Source organism: Lissotriton vulgaris, chromosome 9, assembly GCF_964263255.1.
Source record: "Lissotriton vulgaris chromosome 9, aLisVul1.2, whole genome shotgun sequence".
In the NCBI taxonomy this organism is placed as follows: domain Eukaryota; kingdom Metazoa; phylum Chordata; class Amphibia; order Caudata; family Salamandridae; genus Lissotriton; species Lissotriton vulgaris.
The window spans coordinates 509,028,241-509,042,190 of NC_141697.1; positions in this window are offsets into that span (position 1 = coordinate 509,028,241).

Genomic DNA, 13,950 nt, shown 5'->3' on the forward strand with positions numbered 1-13,950 from the left:
GTGTCTGCGCATCAGCGTCACTGTTCTTAAAGTACCAGAAATCAAAAGTTCCCGCCTCGTGGGCGTGTCACACAGTGGCATTCTGGAGCTTGTGGTACTTTACTGTGATCCCAAGTGGGCCGCTGGCTGAGCACAGATAAATTAAAACAAAGTGTTCCCAAGTGGGTTGCGAAGGTCAGAACTGACATCTTGCCATCGTGCTAATTACACCCATCACCTGGCGTCCTCGTTCCCACGTTGCCTCATAGTCAGCGCTGCAACAGGACTGCAGAATGCAGCGAGCTTCTCCTGCGGCTTCAGGCAAAGCCGCTAAAAATCCAAAAAAGATTTGCCTGCTGTTAAGGAGAGCCACTCGAGGATGTTGAAATATGCCTTTATTTCGTGAGGGATTCAAGATGCACAAAGTGCCAGCAGCTTCGCCGTGGTTCAGTTCACCCGACGTGTTTCATGCGTGAGCATTTCTTCAGGGGTGCAGTGTGTCTGCGCATCAGCGTCACTGTTCTTAAAGTACCAGAAATCAAAAGTTCCCGCCTCGTGGGCGTGTCACACAGTGGCATTCTGGAGCTTGTGGTACTTTACTGTGATCCCAAGTGGGTCGCTGGCTGAGCACAGATAAATTAAAACAAAGTGTTCCCAAGTTCCCAAGTATGTTCACTGAAAAAACCATAGGTTTCACATCAGTTAGGTGGAAATTTTACTCACATAAAACCATTGAAATTCCCACGTTATAGTTAGTTGGACTCACTATAACTTGCGCGTGCAATGCACTGCTGATGACGTCACATATTACATCACTCATGACATGGTCAGTGACATCACTCATGACATCACTGATGACATCTCAAATGACATCACTGATGACAACATCCTTGTGACAAAGTGGCAGACCTCCTATCAGCATAAAATAACCTTTGACACACACATTCAAAAATAAAAACTAACATTTTCTTAAAAAAGGAGAAACCAATACCAATTACAACAACTTAATTTAATAGGTTTTTTAAATGCTAATTCCTAACTATAACTGGTGGGAAACCTATGGTTTTTTCAGTGAATATATATATATATATTTATATGATGTCTTTATTAACATCATGTATAACATGTAAAATATTTTTGTATTTATACAGTGATATGAATTATTCCCCAATGTTAAATTTCGATGTATATATATTTATTTTTATGTATATTGAATGGTGCTTTATCTCACAAATTAATTGAATGAGTTTAGCGCAGGGGATATTGAGATAAAAATCCAAATACAAGGCTTTTTGTCCCTGCACTTTGAATTGAATGTCAGTATTTACAAGCCGATTTAAGTCTGTTGTTGATTTCTATGTTGTTGTGGTGACTGGGGATTGGTGGGGTGAATATTTAAAAATCTAAGGGATTGAGAGCACTTGTTACCAGCGAGCAAGGCGACAGGGATCGCCGAAAAGCGTTTGGTGTGAGCACGGCAATGCACTGATCTAAATGAAAAAATAAAACTTACAGCGGATGCTGGAAAGAAGGAAGAGTCCGTCTCTCTCGTTTTTAGGCGCATGCAAGCGGCACTGAGGGTGGAAACTGGATATATATATATATATATATATGCTGCAAAGACTCGTCCTTCGTTTCCTCCACGAAAACACGACAGCCAGAACACGCAAAAAGACGAGGTAGACCCAATTTGGTGCTTCTTTTTTATTCTGCTTTAAAGTGCAACCACATCACCACGACGCGTTTCGGCAGCTCCCTGCCTTGATCACATGAATATAAATTAAATATTAAATGTATTAAGTGTTACCACTTTATTCCAATCAAGATGACTTCAGGTGTGCCATACTTTTGTCATAAGTAAGACTGTTAGAGTTCTAGTTGTTCTTTAGAACACTCTGGGACATTCTGTCATTGGGCTATAGTTGGGCTACATCTGGCTGATATTTGGGCTACATTTGTTTGTTTTTGTCTCTGGTGGCCATCTTTGGGCTACATTGGGCTACATTTGGGCTCTAACATATAAATAGCCCAATGTAGGCCAATATATATTTTTTCAAAGTTAATTTTCGTAAAAACCACTGGAGCACATATCTTGAGACATAGCAAAGGCACATCGGGCTACCAGTCCCTAAAATTTTGCCAAGTTTGGTGGAAATCCATTCAGCCGTTCGGGCTAAAAGTGAGTTTGACCGCCCTATGGAAATTAACATGGGGAAAACACGTTTTGGGACCCCCCTTTTATCTCGGCCCCGCTTGACGAATCCCCCCCAAACTTTTAGGGAAGGATCGGAGCTCCCCGAGGCAAATTTGAGGAAATTTTCAGGCAGATTCGTCAACCAACGCCAAAGTTATTCACAATAGAATTTTGAGATTTTGCATTGAAAAAAATCCTAACTATAACTACCTACTGGCGATGTCATCAGTGATGTCATCAGTGATTTCACTGACCATGTCATTAATGATGTAATATGTGACATCATCACCATTGGATTGTGGGTGCAAGAGTTACAGTTAGTACAACTAACTATAACTGAGGAATTTCACTGATTTTGTATGAGTGAAATGTCCAGCTAACTATAACACCCCTGAAACCTATGTTTTCTCAATAAATTTCTAAGGTTTTTTAAATGATAATTCTTAACTATAACTATAACCTGCCTGAAACCTATGTTTTTTTCAGTCAATTTCAAAGGTTTTTTAAATGATAATTCCTAACTATAACCTCCCTGAAATCTATGGTTTTTTCAGTGAATTTCAAAGTTTTTTAAATGCTAATTTTTAATATAATGTTTATTAAGCATATCTGTTTTTTCTATCTTTTTTTATTATCATCCCATTCTCAACGTAGTAAAAACTGCAAATATTACCACTCTTTAATTTATTCCTTCCTCAAAGAAAAACTCCTGAAACCAGAACCACAACTAACATTAATATTATACAAACAAGGCGTTCCCATAGAAAAAAAACACCACTTGCCATACTTTCAACAACAAACCAAATCTCCAATGCTAGCTAAAAAAACAGGTGATAGTTCCATTTACCAGTAACAAATTAATATCCACATTTAACTAGTGTAAGGACATCGACTATGTGCTGTGGGAATTATATCCAACCCACACCCATATCTAAACTCAAATATGTAATAGAGGTACTAATTATGCACTTCCAACACCCAACAAAATCACACCTAGCGCCACCACCACTACAACCACCCCTCCTCCTCTACTACCTCAGAGGCAGCGCAAAGCAGAACAACGGACCTTCCCAAAATAATATATCCCCTCAACAGCACACTAGCTCAATGTTCAGAGATGTGGCAATCAACTATGTATAAGGGAAGGAACTTGCACATTCAAATAATGTACACAATCCTGACACTACCGGTGATATGCTATACACAACTCACTATACACACCAAAAACTTTTCAGTGTGTAGATATACTATTGATACGTGTAGTGTACTGCACAGTGGACGCAACCATATTATCTCAGATACTGGGGAATATCTCAGTCATGTAGGTGTGTTGTTTCCTCCCCTTGAAGCAGAAGCAGAGTGGGCTGGTCCAAGGTGTGCAACTTCAGCGTAAGACTATAAATAATGAGCCTACGCCTTGGGCGTAGTTAACTTCTGCAAAGAGAAAAGACTCTGCCACAGCGAAGGTCCTCACCCTGCCACGTGGCTGCCACCATGACCACGTGCCTCCTCGATACAGGACCATTGCGAACTCAGCGCCACAGCACCACAGACTTATCACTGTATCGACTACTGCCTTCGATCTACACTGCGGCAGCAGGGTTAACAACTTGAATTCAGCTTTGCATCTACACTATGGACAGCATTGAAGTTGGTCTTGATTTATGTAAGGCTGAGACAATTTTGTTAAAGGATGCAACAAAAATCATTCCTCAATGTCTGTACTGACTTCAAATGTACACTGCGATCAACAGAGCTTACTACTTGATACTAGTTGCTCATCAGCACTACAGACAACATTAAATTCAGTCTTGATTTAATTAAGGCAGTGACAATTGTACTGTGCCCCCAGATTTTGTTAAAGTGTATGACAAAAAGCATTCCTCGATGTCTGTGTCAACTACTGCCTTTGATCTACACTGCGGACAGCAGGGTTCACAACTTGAATTCAGCTTTGCATCTACACTACGGACAGTAGGAAATTTAACCTTGATTCATTTAAGGCAGAGACAATTGTACTGTATGTATTTAGATTTTGTTAAAATAAGTGACAAAAATCATTTGTTGATATCTGTGCTGACTACTGCTTTCCATCTATAGTGCCGACAGCAGGGTTCACAACTTGAATTCAGCTTTGTATGTACACTATGGACAGCATGAAATTCAGCTTTGTATTATTTAATGCAGAGATAATTGTACTCTATGTCCTCAGATTTTGTAAAAGGATAGGACAAAAAGAATTTCTTGATATCTGTGCTAACTACTGCCTTCGATAAACAGTAAGGATTGCATGGTTCACAACTTGAATTCAGCTTTGGATCTACACTACGGACAGCATTGAATTTAGCCTTTATTTATTCAAGGCAGACAAGTGTACTCTATCTCCTCAGATTTTGTTAAACGCTGCGACAAAAAACATTCCTCAATGTCTGTGCTGACTACTGCCTTCGATCTACTTTTTGAGGGCTCACGATTCAGGTGGAATGGCGATTGCACATGACGCATTCCAGTAGGCAAGAGACATTGTACCAGTGCGACCCGCCCGAACCACGAATCATTGCAGGGTGCCGACACACTGAGTTCTTCAGGTACCACTAACTCACTGCACCACCAGCCATCTCCCCATGGCCATATTAAGGCAGAATTCACTAGGCAAAAAACTTTGCTCCCAGTACGGCCCCCCTGGACCATGCATAATCGCAGGCTACGTACAAGCTCAGCGCCAAAGATACTACTAACTCAGTGCACCATAAATCATCCTAAAGAAGAGAGAACAGTTTTATGTCAGCAATGAGGCATACTATCACTTTTAAATAGAATTCATGCAGAATTCAATTGACAAAAGACATTACTCCAATTACTGTGCCTCCCCCCTCCCCTGACCACGCATCATCGCATGGTACGTAAACACTAAGCGCCAAAGGTACTACTAACTCAATGCACCAAAAATCATCGCACATGGCCTTACTAAGGCAGAATTCACAAGACAAAAAACATTACTATCAGTAGAGCCTGCCCCGGACCACGCATCATCACAGGCTCCACAGAACCTTGGTGTTTCAGGTGTCACTAACTCAGTGCACCACTTATCATCCCTGGCTACACACACGCTACATTGCAAATACTGTGCAGCTCTAGTCAACCCCATGTGGCCATGGGCTCTGCTAACCGCTGCCGCCTGCCTACACTGCGGTCATCAGAGCCCATAATTAAATAGACTGTTGATTCATTATTTGCAGAGTACAATACCAAACTAAGTATAACACCTATCAAACCTATACAATATCCCTTTAGTATGCTTCCTTCAAAAACTTCTTTTATATCACTTATACATTTAGTTGAATAATTAAGTTCACGCTGCAAGTGCAAAGCCACACTTAATGACAGTCTAAACAGCGGACAGCATAGGTCACAATTTGAACCTCACTTTTTCTTCATTGGAAACCTGAATTTCTTTTTTCGAGACAAAAATGGCTACACCACTGGAAGAATCATCTGATTCTGATCATTTTGTTGATAAGGAATTGATAACCATCAATGGTACTTTTTATTTCCCCTCAAAGTACATGCAGTTCAGTATGCAACAGTCACTGCTTTGAGTACAGCCCGTTCAGACCACGCATCATCGCAGGGTGAGCACACGCTAAACACCAGACGTACCACTAACTCAGTACACCATAAATAATTGCCACGTGGCTTTATTAAGGCAAAGTTCAGTAATAAAAAACATTACCCCCAGTGCGGCCTGCCCGGACCACGCATCATCGCATGTTACGTACACGCTCAGTGCCAAAGGTACTACTAACTCAGTGCACCATAATTCACCGCCACATGGTCATATTCAGGCAGAATTCAACTGACTCGTCATTAATTATTTATAGAGTGCAGTACCAAACAAAGTATAACGTCCCTCAAACCTACACAATATCCCTTTAGTAGCCTTCCTTAAAAAACTTATTTTATATCAGTGCTAGGTTTAGCTGAAAAACAAAATTCACGCTGCAAGTGCAAAGGCACACTCAATGATAGTCTACACTGCGGACAGCACAGGTCACAACTTAAACTATAATGTCCCTGAAACATACATATTTCGACAATGTATTCCATACATGTTTCATCTTATATTTCAATCGTGATTACCGATGATGCAGTCCAGTAGGCAACACGCTGAGCACCATGCGTACCACTGACTCAGTGCATCATAAATAATCGCCATGTGGCCTTATTAAGGCAAAATTCAGTAGTCAAAAGACATTCTTACCAGTGCGGTCTGCCTGAACCACGCATTATCGCAGGTTCCACACAAACCAACCCTACCTTATTGCACCACAACTCATGAACCCTTTATGATAGAATCGTTTGTGTATTATTTCACATATGGTGCTCCTACCTTTGTACAGCAGAAGTCATAAACAGTTTATGATTGATTATCTGTGTATGATATCATGATTACTATTCTACTTGTTACCAACAGAAACGTAATAAAATGGAGTCAAGCACACGTGCCTGTACCCACTTCAATTATCTATCTGTGTCTGTGTATTTATTATGTTTGTAAAATACTGCTCCTGCGCCCTACCACATTATATTGTACTCTAAACAGCGTATGCAACCATCTTACCTCTGCCAGTTACAAAAACTTAGATTATACAACTTTCTTTTGCTCATTCTACAAATACAAATGTACACATGGATCATTACAATACTGCAAAGAAAGTGTATAGTAAATTTATAAGTATGTGCTATTTCTCTTTTTTCTTTTAGCATATATTTATATAGCACAAAGTCGACCCAAAACTATATCAGAAATTTACATGAGCACCGTATTTACAGTTCATTTTCAGGCACGCGTAGATTATGTAATTTCTCTACAATAACAGGATGTGGACGCGCCTCAAACACTGATTTCCAGGACCAAGTTCGACAGTATACCTGAATGACCCCATACGTATATATATTAACTGCCCTTCATGTGTCAAAAATCGCAACCTAAAGCTTTCGAAGCCCTGTATTACTACACTCCACTGAATGTACAACAAACATTCATATTCGCAGAAGTGCCTCATATCCTCCTTCTTTCATGTGTGCAACTATGGATGAATATAGGGTCAGTGATACCCCGTACCTTCCATGTTGCTATGTTGTGGGACTTTACAGACATAATGACACATTTGCGTTTAAGACCCGGGTAACGGCAGCACTACAACAAATACACCCAAATTAATTGATTTTATATATAGCTCACGACGGAACCACGCCCATAGCTCCGGAGTCATCAATCACAGCCTTGCGCAGCACTGGCATAAGTCAGTCCAGCCCACTCAGCTTACGCTACCAGGAAAACACAACAACGCTACATGGCCCAGATTTCCATTGCAGTGATTTCTTACTTCCAGGTCTAGTTGTCAGAACAGCACACACACACTCCCTCATGGCTGGTATACACCCACACCACACCCATCCAGCACATGCTTCACTACACACGTGACCCTACTGTTAGAACCGGCTGTCTCTAGTTGGCAGAGGTATACACTTCTGACAAATAGGGACACACCTTTTCTAGTCAGGGCAAGGGGATCACACCCTTCGATAACCCCTGCTCACCCCCTTGGTAGCTTGGCAGAGCAGAAAGGCTTATCTCAGAGGCTGTGTGTTAAGCAATTATGACCACATACAGTAACAAAGTGAATACACTACAAATGGACACGACACAGTAGTATTATAAAAATAAGTATTTTTATATAAGGCTTAGCACAAGACCAAATAACGACAAAAATGTACACAATCTTAATAAATACTCGGGGAAGGGAAAAAGGATAGTTCACAGGTAGTTTCTTCTTTAGCACAAAGTCTTTAGTATCAAACCGAATCTTCTTCTTGGAAACACAGTTCTTAGCAACAGGGTAACCCACACGGAGGCTACACGACGTCGAGGAAAAGGTAATCCAAAGGTTCGGCGGCGACCGCGAGGAGCGCTACGTCGAGCCCGGAGTCACACGGACCCCCAACAACACAGTACCTTTGGAAAATGAAGCACACGATGATCAGCGGCGTCGAGCAATCCGGCGTCGCGTCTTCGGTGTCGATCAGGCCTCAGCAGGCGTCGTTGTCGATGATGCGGTTGCACAGAGTGAGCAGCGCTCACGGCGTCGAGAGGGCACAAGGGCGATGCGATCAGCAGCGGTGCAGACACAAGGTCTCTTGGAGCTGGAGCCGTACTCCCACTCACTGGGGTTGCTGCTGGCGTCGGTCGGGCCCGGCGGCCGGTCGTCGAGGAAGCGGGACACTGGGGCCGTTACCCACTATGTCAAGCTGGATTCGGCGACGTCCGTCGGCGTCGAGGTTGCCGGCTCTTTCAGAGGTGCTGGATTCACAGGTTCCAGCAAATAGCACTTTAAGCAGATGAAGTCCTTTAGCCCTGTGACTTCAGCAGGAGACTGCCACTCTTCCAGTCCTTGGAGATTTTCTTAGCAAGCGTGAGAGTACACACACAGTTCCTCTCTCCTGGTTCCTTGGCAAAAATAAAGAAGCACTGCAGGATTCCCCCCAACAAACAGCACACGGGCAGAAGGGGTAGGCAAGTCCTTAGATCAGCAGGCCTCTTGTCCTTGGTTACAGGGTTTCTTGTCAGAAGTGATCTAAATTCTTCGTTCAGGGGTCCTTCTCTTATACCCCTTTTTGGCTTTGATCCCTTTGTCCGTGCAGGGGAATTTCCCAACATCCTGGGTCTGTTGTGGGTGGAGCCAGGCAGGAGCACCTGGCCTATTCATTGCGCAGGGCTGGGTCCTCAGACGCCCAGCAGGAGGTGGAGCCAGCATTGACACTGGCAGGAGCAGAGCTATCGGCCTCCTGGCAGGAGGTGGGGCTAGGATCGTCCCTGGCAGGCACAGAGCCATCAGCCGCTTGGCAGGAGGTGGAGCCAGCATTGTATCAGGCAGGGCAGGCTATCAGCAACTACTCTCCCCCTACTCTCAACTCAAATGTCCCACTCATCCCACACTGACTCACTCAGACCTCTGGAGCCACCCAGCTCCTGTCACACACACGCAAGACCAGCAGAAACCAGAAATGGTTAGACAAGAAAATAGACACTTTCTAAAAGTGCTATTTCCAAACCCAGAGTCCAAAAACCATCCACACCAACGGATGCGTAATTAAACCCCGAGTTCAGGGATACCAAACTCGACATTGCACCATGCTCCCCGAGCCAGCTAGGATCATAGCGTTAATAATCCCGGTGGCCCATTCTACCCAACGGAGAGCAGGCTACCTCGCAATAGTGAAGAACGAAGATGGCGGTAATTCACTATTAGGACATGCCAACTTGGTCAGGCGTGTCCTACCTTATACTTACAATGCACCCTGCCCGCGGGCCTACCATAGGGGTGACTAACATGAAGTCAAGGGAAGGTTTGAGGGGCTGGCAAGTAGGTATACTTGCGCAGCCTGCGTGACAGCACTAGGCTGCACGTGGGTCTCGCAATGACCGACCCGTAGACATTCTTTTACGAGGCCGCTCCTGTGGGTGGCACAACACGTGCTGCAAGCCCACGAGCGGCATTTGTATTTACAAGCCCCGGCACTCCTGGTGCACTAGACTAGGGACTGACAGTAAACCAAATAGGCCAAACATGGATACAATCGATACATCAATTTAACAGAGGGAGCACTTGCGCTGTGGCACTAATCAGCAGTGACACAGCGCCCAAAGCATATACCAGCAAAACATCGTAAAACAGTGGAGGCAAACAGAAAAAATGGTGGAGAGACTCAAGCCAATGATGTCAGGTCTAACACGTGTCCCCTCCAGCTGAAATGTGGGGAGAACTACCCTTGACCTAGGGAGTCCTCTTCACTAAGGCGGAAAAATCTGGACAGACCATCAGCATTGGCGTGATCGGTACCAGGGCGGTGTTCCACCGTAAAGTCCATCCGCTGTAGGGAAATGGACCACCTCAACAGTTTCAGATTCTCACCCCTCATCTGCATCAACCATCTGAGGGGCCTGTGGTCTGTCTGAACCCGGAAGTCAGTCCCAAACAGGTAGGGTCTTAGCTTCTTCAGCGCCCAGACCACAGCAAATGCTTCTCTCTCTATCGCACTCCACCTCGTTTCCCTGGGAAGTAACCTCCTACTGATGAAGGCTACAGGCAAGTCTCGCCCCTCTTCATTCACCTGAGCTAGAACAGCCCCCACGCCATGCTCTGAAGCGTCCGTCTGGACAATAAATTCTTTCGAGAAGTCGGGTGCCTGGAGTATAGGTGCTGTGCACATTGCAGTTTTCAGGGTGTCGAAGGCCGTTTGACAGGCATCAGTCCAGATCACGTTTTGTGGCTGCTTCCTGGAAGTCAGCGAAGTCAAGGGGTGCACAATGTTGCCGTAATCCTTGACAAACCTCCTGTAATAACCCGTGAGTCCTAAGAAGGCTCTCACCTGAGTTTGGGTTTTGGGCGGCGCCCAAGCCAGGATGGTATCAATCTTGGGTTGCAGGGGGGCAACCTTGCCGCTCCCTACTTGGTGCCCCAAGTACACCACCGAACCCTGCCCAATCTGGCACTTACTGGCCTTGATTGTGAGGCCTGCTCTGCGCAGGGCCAACAACACTTCCTGGAGGTGGCGCAAGTGTTCCTCCCAGCTGGCGCTGAACACTGCGATGTCGTCCAGGTAGGCGGCACTGAAATCCTCCAGTCCAGCCAAGACCTGGTTGACCAACCTCTGGAAGGTGGCAGGGGCATTCTTCATCCCAAAGAGCATTACCCGGAACTGGTATAGCCCATCTGGTGTGGAGAATGCGGACCTCTCCTTTGCCCCATCAGTCAAGGCGATTTGCCAGTACCCAGACGTTAGATCAAACGTACTAAGGTACCGGGCAGCCCCCAACCGATCGATGAGCTCATCAGCTCTGGGGATGGGATGCACGTCAGTCTTCGTGACCGAATTGAGTCCTCGGTAATCCACACAGAACCGGAGTTCCGGTGAAGCACCAGGCGCTGCAGCCTTCGGGACCAAGACCACTGGGCTGGCTCAAGGACTGCTAGAGGACTCAACCACCCCTAACGCTAACATTTTGGAGACCTCCTCCTTAATGTATGCTCGAACCTTGTCAGTCACCCTGTAAGCCTTGTGCTACACAGGAGGGCTGTCTCCGGTGTCAACGTCATGGACACACCAATGAGTGACACCCGGAACCAAGGAAAACAGATCCGGGAATTGTCCCAACAGGTGGCGACAATCCTGTTTCTGCTCAAGGGTCAGTGTGTCAGAGAGGACCACACCATCCACTGACCCGTCTTGCTCTTTAGCACACAGGAGGTCAGGAAGAGGCTCACTCTCCTCTTCCATTCCAGCAACTGTAGCTAGGAGCATGCCCACTTCGGACCTTTCTAAGTGGGGCTTCAAACGGTTGACATGCAGGACCCGCAAGGGGTTCCTGGGAGATTTCAAGTCCACCAAGTAGGTGACATCGCTCTTCTTCTCCACAACCTTAAACGGTCCAGTCCACCTGTCCTTGAGCGCACAAGGTTCCACAGGGGACATGACCCACACTTCTTGACCAGGCTGAAGCTCTACCAGAGTGGCATTCCGGTCGTACCAACGCTTCATCTCCTCCTGGCTGGCCTCCAGATTTGCCTGAGCAAGTTCTCTGAAGCACCGAGTCTGGTTCCGAAAGGCCAGCATGTAGCTGTATACATCCTGGGGAGGTTTCCTGGGAGATTGCTCCCAGCCTTCCTTGACCAGACTCAAAGGCCCTCTTATCGGGTGACCGTACCAAAGCTCAAAGGGGCTGAACCCTAGAGACTTCTGCGGCACCTCTCGGTAAGCAAACAACAGGCATGGCAAGAGGACGTCCCATTTCCGCCTCATTGGTTCTTCAAGACCCATGATCATGCCTTTCAGGGTCCGGTTGAATCTCTCAACCAGCCCATTTCCTTGAGGGTGGTAAGGAGTGGTGAACTTGTAGGTTACCCCACACTCCTTCCACAGAGACTTCATATAGTTCGAAATGAAGTTGGTGCCCCGGTCTGACACCACCTCTCTGGGGAACCCCATCCGGGAGAAAACACCCATCAGTGCCCGTCCCACCACGGGGGCCGTCACTGTTCGGAGAGGGATGGCTTCCGGGTACCTTGTGGCATGGTCCACCAAGACCAGGATGAACCTGTTGCCCAGGGCTGTCTTGGGGTCCAGGGGCCCAACAATGTCAATACCCACCCGGTCAAAGGGGGTACTAACCACTGGAAAATGTTGGAGGGGAGCCTTCTGCTTCCTTCCGCTTTTCCCACTCGCCTGGCAAGCGTGACAAGTCTTGCAATGGATGTCTACATCCCTTCGCATCTGGGGCCAATAAAAATGGGTGACAAGCCTGTCATAGGTCTTGTCCTGCCCCAGATGTCCATCTAACGGAACATCATGAGCCAAACCCAGTAGGAAGGCTCTAAAGCGCTGGGGTACCACCAGCACACGGGCTGACCCAGGCTCAGCAGCCTTAGGCTTGCTATACAGGAGGTCGTTCTCCCAGTACACAAAATGTGACCCTGACTGATCACCTGTGGTTTGGGATGAGGCCTGTTGCCTCATGCCCACAAGAGAAGGAGAGAAGGGCACACTTTCTGTTCCGCACAGAATTCCTCCCTGGAGGGACCACCATCCTGCTGCCAGTGGGTCAGCTCGGGCAGGTCTCCCAGTTCGGCAATTTGTTCCCCTGTGGGCTCCAGGGCATCCCCCTCAGGGTCTACCTCCTCCTGGGCCACGGGAACTACGGGGGCCGGTTTCCCGCGCCTCCTGCCTCTTCTCTTCACAGCTGGGTTCTGGGCCATACTTTCAGGCTCCGGGACCCCATCAACACCCTTACTCGCTGTCATTGATCGAGTGGTTGCACACACCCACTCTGGCACGCCCAACATTCTCAAGTGCGTCTCCCTCTCCACCTTAGCCCAAGGGGAGTCTTCTAAATCATTGCCCAGGAGACAGTCGACAGGCATGGCGGGCCTCACAGCAACCTGAAGAGTACCTGAAACTCCCCCCCATTCAAAGGAAACCTGAGCTACCTCACACTCTTTCTGGGAGTTGTCAGCAGCTATCACAGGGTAGAATGCGTGGGTAACCACCTGCTCTTTGGACACCAAGTGACACTTGACAGCTGTCACACTCGCTCCGGTGTCTCTGAGAGCTTCCACTCTATGGCCATTAATGGTCACCCACTGCCTATATTTACTAGTGTTACTAGGCAGAGGGGGTGGAGGGACCATTTCCATGTCTCCTAGCGAGACCAGGACATTTCTGCGGGACCCCTCCCACCAGGGACAACCATCTCCTCCCCTCCCAGGGCTACACTCGCCAACTAACGGGGGGGTGCACGCGGCGGTGCATTCGAATCCTTCTTGGGACACTGGGGGTCATAAAACCGGTGTCCCACCTGCCCAGAACCGTAGCAGGTTAGGGGGCCCCTATGAACAGGTTTACCCGTCGGGGCCCCCGGCTTCTTCTCAGGGGGAGGCTGGGAACCTTTCCCTTGGTTCCCTTGGGGATTACTTTGGGGCCCTTTCTGAGACTCCTTCTGTTTACCCTTGTCCCCCCACTCTTCTGCTGGGGACCCTGCCCACCTTTGGCTGAGTCTCCCACTGGACCCTTGTGGACCCTGGTACTGACCCAGCGGTCCGCCTCCTCAGCAAGTTTTCTAGGGTTAGATATCTTGCTATCAATCAGGTGCTGGCGCAGCTCTGGAAAACAGTTATTAGACAAATGCTCCCAAGCAAACAAATCATAAAGAGCTTCAT